This window comes from Canis lupus, chromosome 9 (assembly GCF_048164855.1).
Source record: "Canis lupus baileyi chromosome 9, mCanLup2.hap1, whole genome shotgun sequence".
NCBI classification, from domain to species: Eukaryota; Metazoa; Chordata; class Mammalia; order Carnivora; family Canidae; genus Canis; species Canis lupus.
Genome location: NC_132846.1, coordinates 36,752,245 through 36,765,884, shown reverse-complemented (window position 1 = coordinate 36,765,884; position 13,640 = coordinate 36,752,245). Strand labels below are relative to the sequence as shown.

The window sequence follows — 13,640 nt, the reverse complement described above, 5'->3', positions numbered from 1 at the left end:
TGTTTCTTTCTTTCTTTCTTTCTTTCTTTCTTTCTTTCTTTCTTTCTTTCTTTCTTTCTTTCTTTCTTTCTTCCTTCCTTCCTTCCTTCCTTCCTTCCTTCCTTCCTTCCTTCCTTCCTTTCTTTCTCTTTTTCTTTCTTTCTTTCTTTCTTTCTTTCTTTCTTTCTTTCTTTCTTTCTTTCTTTTCTTTCTTTTTCTTTCTTCTTCTTCTTCTTCTTCTTTCTTTCTTTCTTTCTTTCTTTTTTTCTTTCTTTCTTTCTCTCTCTTTTTTTTTAAGATTTTATTTATTTATTCATGAGACACAGAGAGAGAGAGAGAGAGGGAGGCAGAGATGTAGGCAGAGGAAGAAGCAGGCTCCATGCAGGGGAGCCCGAAGCAGGGCTTGATCCCAGGACTCCAGGATCACCAACCAAAGGCAGACACTCAACCACTGAGCCACTCAGGTGCCCCCAGTGTGTCACTTTCTAAACAAACTCTTCTTCCCTTCCCTCTCCAGAGGTAACTACCATCTTGACATCTGAGTTAATCATGTCCTTACTTTATAGTTTTGCCAATTTTGTAAGCATTCCTAACTGGCATTGTTTAATTTTATCTGCTTTTAAACTTTTCATGAATCAAGTCATACCATGTATCTTGCTTCTTTCATTCATGGTCATCCTTATGAGCTTCATTTTTTTTAACGTTATATTTATTCATGAGAGACACACAGAGAGAGGCAGAGACATAGGCAGAGGGAGAAGTAGGCTCCCTGCGGGGAGTCTGATGTGGGACTCGATCCCAGGACCCCGGGATCATGACCTGAGCCACAGGCAGACGCTCAACCACTGAGCCACCTAGGTGTCCCTTCATTTGTTTTGTTAAGTCTAAGAGTAGTTTGTATGCATTCACTGTTATATAGAATTGCATGATTACACTGTATGCTTACCTTTTTTTTTTTTTTTTTTTTAAGAAAATCCATTCTACTGTTCATGAACAGTTAGTTAAATTGAGGGGCACCTGAGGGGCACAGTCTAAGTTCCTGACTTTTGGTTTTGGCTCAAGTAATGATCTTGGGGTCATGAGATGGAGCCCCTTTTTGGTCTCTGTGCTTAAGGCAGAGTCTGCTTAAGACTCTCTCTTCCTCCCCTCTGTCCCTCCCCCTCCACCATGCTCTCTTGCTTTGATCTCAAATAAATAAATATATCTTTTTTAAAAATGAGCACTTGAATCGTTTTCAGTTTTTGGTGACTAGGATAATGTGACTGTAAACATTTTTGTATGTATTTACTGGTGTAAATGTGCCAGTAGTTTTGCCAGAGTAAATACCTAGGAGTGGAATTTCTGGGTTATGGTGTGGTTACGGTTATCTATGGTTGTAGATACCTCTGTCGTTACTAGACAAAGCCAAAGATGTTTGCTAATTTACCCTTACCAACAGTCTGCACTGATCCATGTGAGCAGGTGTATTTTTAGAGTTCTGGTGGAAAGGCCTATGTGGCTAGTGATTTCATAGAGTGATGCCTTTTTCCTTTGGTCCTGCAGATCCATGCACACTAAAGTAGCCAGGTTACCCAAAGCCCAGATTGAGTCTAACTCCAAGACAGTAAGTACCAAAGTCATCTTCACAGAGTAGGTAGCTATATTGCCATAATATCACTGAAACATTGCCAAAGAAAGGATATTATGTTGACCACAAGATAATTTTGTAAAGCATAAAAATATTTGTCACACTGAGTGACATCAGCACAAAACAAGAATAAAAATTTATTGACACTTTTGCCACTCAATGAATCACACCGTTCTTCTGTTTCCTTCCAGACCTAGCTCAATTTACTACTTTAGTTTTTTACAAAACTGTAGTCACTAATGGAGATATTTTGTCTTTTGCTCTATTCCCTAAACAAGATAGCATGAGCATTTTTTCCTCCCTTGCTACATAAGCTTCCTAATAATTATTTTATTCACTGTGCAATTTTCTGCCAGTGGTCACAGGTGTAGGGGAGATAATTGGGGTTTAATGTCCCCCAATCTCACTCTTCATTCCCCACAAGCAACCCCAAATAAATATTCTGTCTTAAAAAATAATATTCTGTCTAAGGAAGAAAACAAACATGTACTCTGTCTAAATGCAGCTTTGAGCCCTCTGGCCTCTCTCCAATGGAATTGTATCTTAAACCCTTACCATGTGGAAATGCTGGCATTCTACTGATGGTCAAGGCCTTACCATAACTAACTTAATTGTTCCCTTGGTGGAGAGCGTTTGGATAGTTTCTCATGCCTTGAGATTTTAAATCATGCCCATTCATACATCCATTTTCCTTTCTTTAGATTATTAGCACAAATTCTTAGGAGAAGGTTAATGAGGGGCATCTGGGTGGTTCAGTCGGTTAAGCATCCAACTCTTGTTTTCAGCTCAGGTCATAATCTCGGGGTCCTGGGATTGAGCCCCATGTTGGGCTCTTGCTCAACAATGTGCCTGCCTGAGGATTCTCTCTCCCTCTGCCCCTCCCCCACCACGTGCATGCGTGTGTATGTGTGTGTGTGTGCGCACAAGTGCTCTCTCTCTCAAAAAAATAAATAAATCTTTTTAAAAAGAAGAGAATTGATGACTCAGAGATGAATTTTTTTGTGGATCTTGATATATAATACTAAAGCACTTTATAAAAGTGATGTTTCAGTTCATATTTGCACTAAGGATTTATGAATGTATATACTATAATATATACATATATACTATGTTAATCAGGATTCTTAGTTGCAAACTAAGGAATTTGTTGGTGCAGAGAGTAAGTCTTGGAGACTCAACACAATGAAGGATATCCATGCCACACTGTAGGGCTGTTCCAGAAAAGATTGTCGTCATCAGGAGATACCACCACAGCTCATCTGCTGAGTCTGGGCAATGGCTGATGCCAGAAACTGCTGCCTTCAAAGCTGGACACTCTGCTATCATCGCCAACAGGAAATGAATTCTGTGCGTCATCTGCTTCCTCCTATTTCCCTCTTCTATATCAGATTCCCAATTGGATGTATTTGTGGGTTATATGTTGACATCCCTGTTGCAAAGGAACTTGGGAAAATGAGTTGTATCTTTTTTCCTTTAGAGACACAATTCATAATTTGATAACTTTTCCAAATATAAGAAGTTTGTTCAAAAGATACTGGCGGCCACCAACATGAGATATGTCTGCCTCCCCTTCTATAGCTGTGAATGTTAGATAATTAAATTGTTTTTGCTGACTAGTTATAAAACATTTCTTTTTAAAAAATTTATCTGATTACTATTTAAATTTCTTTTCACATTTCTACATGCCAGTTTTATATCCACTCACAGACTCTATCAGTCCATCTTCTTCATCAATTAGAAATATTAGAAATATTTCTACCAGAAATCTCTGTGAGATTATTAATATATTTCCTGTAGCTGTGTAGAAACTTCATTATCCTGTAGAGATAAAACTTAGTTGTCAACATTTTTATCTTTCGACATCTAAATGTCATAATCATTTCTATGCTGGGTGAAAGCCAGGTAGGCTCAATCTGTCTGGTCTTTGTGTCCCTTTGTTGCCATGATATCGTTTATTCTAAGAGGTAGCTAGTCTCTTGAGACTTATCCCCAGAGTACTCCTGGTAACTCAAAAAAGGGAAGAAAAAAGTGAATCTAAAACAGCAATATTTGTTTTGTGCCTTTGTACATATCATATCATGACTCTAGTTATGTAAGGAGGCATGAGAATATTATGCCTGTAAGTGGCTGAAATTCTCGTGTCTCAGGCGGTATTTTTTGAACAAGAGAGATGGACATGACCTTGACATCTTTCTCCTGGTTTCATCACGGATTGATGAGACAGGCAAGGGAAATATTTATTCTTTATGTCTAATCTTTCATCCAAAGGATGATTAGTTTACAAACATGGATCTCAAACTGAACCAAAACCCTAATTCTACACTCTAGAAATGGCCATTTTACATGTACGAGATAAGCAGCTAAGGTATTTTATTAAGGTTATAAATACTTTACCGTCAGTGTTGTAAATTGGATATTTCTCAGTTTTGACCTTTATTATTACTATCTCATATGCCCTTTATACCGAATTGTACAACCGTCAAGTCACATTTTCAAGAGCCAGGGCATTAGGCAGCATTCTTTGGAGCACTAGGCCGTGCTCTTTTCTCCTCCACCAATAAAAGTACAAAAAGTGCAGGTTATCTCATAGACCATTGGGCAAATGCCTAAATCCTTCTGGATCAATCTGCCCACACTTCTGATGCACAGGGATTTGCCCTTGCTAATGCTGCCTGTGATTATAAATATCTATGGTAGCACTTTGATGGATGAATGGCACATTCTACTTCCTGGTGAATTGTGTGCTCCCATGGATAATAAAAATAAATACAACCAAGATTATTGCATTTCAGACAAGGGGTGGTAGAGCACCGAGCAACCAATCAAAAGTATCTAAAGCACCAAATTATGCCCCTGAGGAGTCATCTTGCATATCCTTGGTTCTGTTTCCATGGTAGTAAGGATTGCTTGGGATATTCAAAGGCAATTTAAATGCATTTAGGCCACAGCTTACAAGGGGATAATCTTAGAAAAATCAGAAGTGAGTAAACATTAACAGCTAGTAAGAGAAGCAGTATTAAAAACCATACTCCATCTTGCTTGCTTTTTTATTTAGTGAAAAGTAAAAAATTTTTGACATCTGGAAATTATGTCTGCTTCTAACTTGGTCTTGGGATGACTCATTTCAAGAAAGTGCCACAATTTCCATATGCTAGAACACAGTAATTTGAAGCTGCTTGTTTTTTTAATTTAATTTTTAGGCTCAAAGGTATGAATTTGCATTATTCTCCCCAAGCCAGCCTCAGGCACAGACGGATTTCCAACCCCCGCCCCCCCCATCTGAAAATACAACTCCTGACATGTCAGTATTGCAGGTTCATTTCTTTCTTTCTTCTTTCTTTCTTTCTTTCTTTCTTTCTTTCTTTCTTTCTTTCTTTCTTTCTTTCTTCTTTCTTTCTTTCTTTCTTCTTTTTTTTTTTTTTTGTAGATTTTATTTATTCATGAGAGACACAGAGAGAGAGAGGCAGGAACATAGGCAGAGGGAGAAGCAGGTTCCCTGTGAGGAGCCTGGTGTGGGACGCAGGACCTGAGTCAAAGGTGGATGTTCAACCGCTGAGCCACTCAGGTGCCCCGCAGATTCATTTCTTTCTTTCTTTTCTTTTCTTTTCTTTTTTTTTTTTTTAAGATTTTATTTACTTATTTATGAGAGACACAAAGAGAGAGGCAGAGACATAGGTACAGAGAAGCAGGCTCCCTGTGGGGACCTTGATGCAGGACTCCATCCCAGGACCCCTGGATCACGCCCTGAGCCAAAGGCAGACGCTCAACTGCTGAGCCACCCAGGCAGCCTGCAGATTCATTTCTTTAAGCTCTGATGATTTTCAGTCTTTCAGAGTCTCCAGGGGGAATTCAAAGGCCACTTGGAAAAGGAAGCTGAGATTGGCATCTTAAATATCACCAGTTGTGATCTGCTAACACCCTGGTAGGCACTTGAAAAGGATGCTCAAGATAAAGGAAGAAGGAACCAAAAGAAGGAAGTGCAGGTAGGAAAGACAAAATGCCTATTTCTTAATTTTCCCCTAGGGCTTTGCTTGATTTCAAAAATGAGACAACAGCCTCCCGAGGCTTTATTTATTTTACAATTTTGTTTAACAAATACTTGTGTAGTACTTGCTAGGCCTTAGACACCATTCCATGCACTTTATGAATACTAGCTCCTGTTGTTCCTCATGGCTACCTTAAAAAGGCACGTTTGATTATTTCCAGCAGAAAGATGAGGAAACAAGCACACATGGTGAAGTGTCCCAAGGGTCCCCAAGAACAAGTAAGTGGAGAGCTGAGATTTTTAGTTCCAACTCCAGATATGTCCCAGAGTCTCTGCTCTTAACCATTCCACACAACTTGTATACGAACCACAAAGTTTTTCAACTCTCTTTGAAAGCTTTGGCATTAGGGGCTGATGGAGGAGGAGAAAGGTCAGTTTAATGGAACAGCTAGCCCTCAGAATTCAGCTTTCAGAAGGAGAATATATAATGTGTACAGAAAACTCAGGAGACAAGAGCCTTTTTTTTTTTAAGAGTCTTGAAATCTAATTCCTTAGTTGGCTTTGCTAGCATTTGGAGAGCTATAGCAACTCCTGCCTGCCCTATTTATCTTTGAATGGAGATTTTGATGTTGATCAGATAAGAATCAAATTTTCATATAAAAAAAAAGGTTGAACTCCCCCAAGGGGCAATTGGGCATTAGCTTGATAGCCTGTGAAGGAAACCACTTTTTGTTCATTTGAAAGCAGAGAATAGTCCCATGGGAGAAAAAAAAAGGGGGGGGGGGATTTGAAGTATTGTGTGGAATCTGAAACTTCTCTTAGCATCATGGGAATCATCTTGGTCTTTGCTGTGAAGGTGGCATGACCCCCTCTCTATGAGAGATGTGAATTATTCACCATTTCCAACTGTACAATTGCTTCATTATGTCCACACCCACATTTTTCTGTTTACAGCCAAAGAAAGGCCCATTGTTGATGCCAAATAACTACCTGGAAACCAGCATATCATAATTCACCTAAAATATCTTAGACTTTTCTGGGGAACATTGTATTTTATTTGACTCTGGAAAGCATTTTCAATCATCCTTTACTTAAGAATATAGTATTAAATCTTTCTAGGTATTTTAAAATGACCTAGATATTTAAATGTGTTAAATCTTTGAAAGAATTGCAAATAATCTTTCCCAACCCTCAAAAGGTGTGTTTTACTTTTTAAAATGTTATGTGTCTTTGCATGTTAGTAGTTTATTCACAAAAACCTGGGTTTCTGGCCTTTGAGAGCTACAGGACACTGAAGTGGCTGTAAGCCATTGTTCAGAGACCAGTGCATTCCAATATCTCAATGGAGAGTGATTTTGGTCCCCCGGGGGACATTTCTTTGGCTGTTAACAGAGAACCGGTGGTGGGATGTTTTTACAGGCATTTAGTGGGTTGTGGATAGAGCACCGCTAAAGATCATACAATGTGCCAGATAGGTCCCTATGACAAAGAATTCTCTAGACCACAGTGTTAATAGCGCTGAGATTGAGAAACACTGAAATAGAGATTTTCCAAATCTTATTTGTAGGACTTTTTACATAGGCCTTTTATTTTATGTTACTTGCCTTATAAGCCCCCTGTAGGCACAGCTAGTCAGTCCATCTTGAAATTTACCAGCTTGTGATTGGGTGCCCAGGACCAGCAGGAACTCAATATTCACAGAGGGTCAAAGAAGCATTTCAGGGCTTAAGCTTCCAAACCATATTAAAAACAATTATTATTATTAAATTATTAAAAACAATTTTGTGAGCTTGCTCAAGAGCCTAACTTTCACTTTATAGCTTAGAAAAAATATTTGAAAAGTTCTGGTCTTGGAATGAACTTTTGGCATGTACCTGTTTGAAAATTGGGTACCGCCCCAATTGCATTCCTCAGTTCACATCCCTGGGATAACAGATGTGTCTGCATTGTTCAATTTCACACTCTGTAGCTCCTGGGAACACTAAAGAATAATCACTAGTAGTGGGATGTTCTGTCTGCAGAGTGCAAAGTATCATGGAGTGGGGGTGTGATGATGGGCTTTGGATCCAAGTGTCCTCACTTTCGTGGTCTTCCTGGCTCTAATCATCAGTACATTCATCTGAAGACACCAATTTTTAAAGATTTGTTTGAATGACATCAAGTGGTTTATCCAAATCCTGTGCTCCAGTGTCTGGCACATAGTAGATGTTCAGTACGTGCTAATTCTCTTCTTCCTACCTATTTTTCTTGGAGAGAACACTTCCCTTCCTCTCCCAGCCCATCAAAATGAAATGACCACCCATTTCACATGGAGCTTTGTGTTCCCTCTGGGTAGATGCAGACCTCAGGGGGTGACCAACGGGCTTGATGAGCAGACTGTAGTTTATGCAACACAGACTCAAACTGGCATTCCTGTTTGGCTAATGAAGTGTGGGTTGGGTTTCGGGTCCCACCTGCCCCTTGGCTAGCACCCTGTGCAGAGGACAATTAAACTATTGTATACATTCTCCTTTTTAGAACTGCCCTGACTGCAAAGAGCACACATTTTCCTTTGCCCCTGATTCTGTGAGCTAGCACAGCTGGGTCAAAGCCTAAGGGTAGGCTTTCAGAGGCAGACCTGTCTCATCTCTGTGTTTGATAGGTATGAGGCAGGCGACTGCTCAGCAAGCCTTGCCTAACTTCCAGGGTCTAGAAATCTACACTGGAGGGGATGGAATAGGAAGCCTGATTTTGGCTCCTAAGGCCACATGGCACTCTCTGACTCTTAACTCTGTTGCTCTGTAGATGAAAGAGGTAAGACTAGCATTTCAGAAACTCCAAGAACATATTATTAATCCATGAATCCATTTTTACATTTATTACACAGATGTTTTTCGACATGTTCATATGACAGGTGCGATGCTAGAGCTTGGGGGTAAAACTTTGAATCAGACACAGTCCCTCCTCGAAAAATACCCATACCCCAGTGGGGAAGAGAAAACAAGTCACAACAGCACTGTAACTCTTTAATAGAGGCACATGTGGGGGGCTCTGGAAACATGTGACCAGATCAAGAAGTTAAGTCAACCTGAGAGGAGCAGAAAAATCCAGGCTCTTCTCAGAAGTGACCTCCGAACTGAGTCTTGAAGGCAGAGAAGGAATCTTTTAAGTATGTGAGGAGGTGAGCAGGAGAAGGGCATCTAGAGTGATGTTCAAATGTCTGACTTGGACAACTAGGTGAATAATGGTGGCTGTAATTAGGAAATAGGCAGGAGAGAAAGGAGTTCTAGACATGGTGCTTGGAAATGATGGCCTGTGTGTCACCTGGAGGCTGTCTAATAACTGGGTGGATAGGGCAGCCCAGGTGGCTCAGCGGTTTAGTGCCGCCTTTAGCCCAGGGTGTGATCCTAGAGACCTGGGATCGAGTCCCGTCTGGCTCCCTGCATGGAGCCTGCTTCTCCCTCTGCCTGTGTCTCTGCCTCTCTCTCTCTCTCTCTCTGTGTGTGTGTCTCTCATCAATAAATAAATAAAATCTTTTTAAAAAATAGCTGGGTGGATATAGGAGTTTGGAAGGAAGACAAAAAGAGAAAAGGACAGTAGTTTTTTAAAACTTTTTAGAAAGATTTTATTTATTTATTCATGAGAGACACAGAGGCAGAGACATAGGCAGAGGGAGAAGCAGGCTCCCTGTGGGAAGCCTGCTGTGGGTCTCTATCTCAGGATCCTGGGATCACAACCTGAGCCAAAGGCAGATGCTCAACCTCTGAGCCACCCAAAACCATGTTTTTATTGAAAACCTAATATATGCCAGATACTGGGTTAAGTGATTTACATGCTTTATTTCACCCCATTTTTGTCAGGCTCTCTGAGTAACATATTATTGTCTCCACCTTACAGACAAGGAAAGCGAGGACTTTTCAAAGCCGCACAATAGCAGAGCTGCAGCTTGAATCCAAGGTGTCTATGCCAAACCCTGTGTTCTTTCTAGGATCTTTGGGGGAGTTAGGAGTCTCTGTGTTGGGAGTCTCTAACCCAGAAATGATGGTTCATTCCGTTTCTGCATTTGTCTTATGAAGATTGCATCCAGGTGTTCTTGTCATGGTAATTTATGGCATACAGTTTAATTTATATTAGATATTCCTCTTTTTTTCTTTTTTAAAAATTTCTTTCTTTTTGCTTTGTAAATGCTACTTAAGTATTAATATCTTTTTTTTTTAAGTGGAGGCCAATAAGGAGCTTGAACTCCTGACTGTGAGATCAAGACCTGAGCTGAGATCAAGAGTCAGATGCTTAACAAGATGAGTCAAGTAGTAATATCTTTTAATGACTCTTTATTTTTTTTCTTATCTTAGAAGTCAAAATTTGGGCTACATTTCAGTCAGTTTTAATGCTACTACTATGTCAGGTATCAGGTATAACAGTTTGCTGGATGACTCCCAACCAACCACAATTTAATCTGCTCAGGTAGGAACATACCATTTTCATAGCAGGAGAAGCGATCATTACAGTTGACTAAACTCAGCTTACATTTTGTCTCAAGAAGATAAAAAGTTTATCCCATGAGCCAGAATTAGCACACACATTAGAAGAACTGCAGCTGGTGATGTCACAAAGAAAGCATTTACTTGAGTTTATTTTTGAGGTTGCCAAAGTAGGAAACCAGTCCCCATGTGCTCAGATGAGAATTCATTTTCTCTCTCCCCTCTACCTTTTTGTCTCTCTGACATTTTCTTTCTTTGTTGTTAATATATGAGAATTCATTTTTTAAACTTATGATTCTCAAAACTAGAAAATTAAGCCCTTTTTCTCGAGGAACTTTTTATCTCACCATATTAGTAGGTATGGAGGGATATCTAGACAGCTCCGATGTCCTAGTTTCCATTAGTTTTTCATTGATGTTAAGAAAAAATATCAAAAATCCTATTTTAAAAATCATTTGGTGGTTATTTATTTATTGAGTAATAAACAGATCATCCAGTAGAGGGCAGTGCTAACTTATTCATGGATGGCTTCAATGAACGATGCAAAATTTGGTATATAATAAAAGCCTTAAAAAATGTTTTTAATTGTAGTTAAGACACAATGTTATATTAATTACAAGTGTACAACATAGTGATTGTATAAATCTATCTCTATGCTATGCTCACAAGTGTAGCTGCCATGTCACCATATACAGTGCTATTACAATACTGTTCACCATATTCCCTAACCTTTGTCTTTTATTCCTGTGACTTGTTCACTCCGTAAGTGGAAGTCTGTACCCCCCCCCCCTTCATCCACTTTACCCATACCCCTTCCCTTCATCCACTTTACCCATACCCCTTCCCCACACTCCTCTGGCAACCATCAGTTTGTTCTCTGTAGTTATGGGTCTGTTTCAGATTTTTATTTTTTTATTTTGTTTAAAAAAAATTTGTTTTTAAAGGAAGCCTCTGACAGACAGCATTCATCAAACATGACTTTGTTACCAAAGAGAAGCATGGTCATCAGCTTTGTTGTCAGAACATCCAGGTTTCTGTGCTGTCTCAGCCCAGGCACTGATGAAAAGGTACCTTTCTGAGTGCTGAGCCAAGACTAGGATAGTATGGGCACTATGTCCCACACTCCCAGGCCCAGGGCCCATTAATGTTCCTTTATAGACTTAGCTATGGGGCTTGTGCTGGGGAAGATGATTCAGAGTACCATCTTGTCCCTACTGGTCCTTAGGCTGGTCTGTGGCTCCCATGAAGAGAAAGGTTTGAGGCTCGTAGGGTCTAGTGGAGTTACACAAGCTTTGTGAAGCTGATGGAAGAGTATAATACATAAGGCATAGGGGAGGGAAGAGACTCTTCGGGAAACCAGTGACTATCCCACAGAATGGAAATCTTGGAGACAAAAGTCTTGACACCTAACTTGATGTTCTTGCAATGGTGGGTGGAAGCAGTGAGGTTTCCACAATTGATTCCGTAGGAGTCAGTCATGAACAAGTGGGAATAGAGGCAAAAGATGAGGATAGATGATTTGAGGTTGTTGCTGACATTCTGCTTTGTAAGTACATGTGAATTTCCTCTTTGGGGACACTCAACTATAGATGGGAGACATCATTTTTTAAATGATGTCATATCTTTTAAATTGAGATATAATTGAGATATTATATTAGTTTCTAGTGCACAGTGTAATGATTTGACATTTGTATATACTGCAAAATGACCGTTGCAGTAAGCGTAGTTAACATCCATCACCATATAAGATTACAAATTTTGCGTGTGATAGTAACTTTTAAGACCTACTCTCTTACCAATGTTCAAATACACAATGCAGTATTATTTATTATAGTCACTATAGTCGCTATATGTTACAACTCTGTGACATTTATTTTATAGCTGGAAGTTTGTACCTTTTGTGAAAGTAGTTTCACTCATTTTGCTCACCTCACAGCCCATGCCTCTGGCATCATCAATCTGTTCTCTGTATCTATGAATTGGCTTTTTTTTTAAAGATTCCACATATAAGTAAGATCACATGGTATTTGCATTTCTCTGTCATATTTCACTTAGCATAATGCCCTCAAGTTCCACACACATTGTCACAATGGCAAGACTTCATTCCTTTCATGAATGTTCTATTATATGTGTATAACACATTTTCTTGATCCATTTATCCATCTATGGACGCTTAGGTTGCTTCCCAGGCTTGGCTATTACAAATAATGCTGCAATGAACATTGAAATGCATTGATCTTTTCAAGTTAGTGGTTTTGTTTCCTTTGGATGAATACTCAGAAGTGGAATTGCTGGATCATATGGTAGTTCTATTGCATTTTTTTTTTAGGTATTTCCATACTATATTCCATATTGGCTACGCTGCCTTACATACAACCAACAATGCGCAAGGGTTCCCTTTTCTCCACATCCTTATCAACACATTTTTTGCCTTTTTGATAATAGCCATTCTAACAGATGTGAGATTATAGCTCATTGTGGTTTGATTTGTATTTCCCTGATGTTTAGTGATGTCGTGCACCTCTTCATGTACATGTTGATTACCTGTAAGTCTTCTTTGGAAATGTCTATTCAGATCCTCTGCCCATTTTTAATTGGATTGTTTGTTTTGTTTTGTTGCTATTGAGTTGTATACGTTCCTCATGTATTTTGGATATTGTCCCCTTATCAGGTAATACAATAGGCAGATGGTTTTTCCCATTCTGTTATGTTGCCTTTCATTTGTTAATGGTTTTCTTTGCTGTGCAAAAGAATTTTAGTTTGATGTAGTCTCACTTGTTTATTTCTGCTTTGTTGTTTGCTTCTAGTATCAAATCCAAAAAAATCATTGCCAAGGCCCATGTCAAGGAGCTTACTGCTTGTTTTCTTCATGCAGTTTTATGATTTTAGGTCTTACATTCTTTAATCCATTTTGAGTTAATTTTTGTGTATGGTATAAGATAGTGGTTCAGTTTTATTCGTTTGCCTGTAGCTGTCCAATTTTCCTGACATTAATTAAAGAGACTGTCCCTTCCCTATTGTATATTCTTGGCTCTTTTGTCATAAATTAATTGATCATATATGTGTGAGTTTTTTTCTGGGTTCTCTTCTGTTCTATTGATCTGTGTGTCTGTTTTTATGCCAATGCCTTATTGTTTTGTTTAAAATGGCTTTGTAATATAGTTTGAAGTCAGGAAGCATGATGTCTCGAGCTTTGTTCTTTTTCTCAAAATTGCTTTGGCTATTTGGAGTCTCTTGTGGTTCCACACAAATTTTAGGATTGTTTGTTCCATTTCTGTGAAAAATGACATTGCAATTTTGATGGGGAAATTCTTCTACTTTATCAGATGTGTCTTTTATAATACTTTCTCCTTGTCTGTAGCTTGTCTTTTCATTCTCTTGACCCGGTCTTTGCAGAGCAGATATTCATTTTTTTGCATATGAATGTTCAGTTGTTCTATATCATTTGTTGAAAAGATTGTTTTTGCTCCATTTTATTTCCTTTGCCCTTTTGCTAAAGATCAGTTGACTATTTTTGTGTAGGTCTACTTACAAGCTCTCTATTCTGTTCCATTAATTTATTTGTGTATTCTTTCACCAATACCACATT

General features: G+C 38.9%; 1 long non-coding RNA gene across 1 annotated transcript in view; it reads right to left on the bottom strand.

Moving 5' to 3' along the window:
- LOC140639413 (uncharacterized) overlaps positions 1–10,365 on the bottom strand; it is a 38,579-nt gene extending 28,214 nt beyond the window's left edge. The window contains exon 1 of the long non-coding RNA XR_012036144.1: positions 10,047–10,365. This is a non-coding gene — a long non-coding RNA (uncharacterized lncRNA). The remainder of the gene's footprint in view (positions 1–10,046) is intronic.
- Between the last annotated feature and the right edge of the window lie 3,275 nt (positions 10,366–13,640).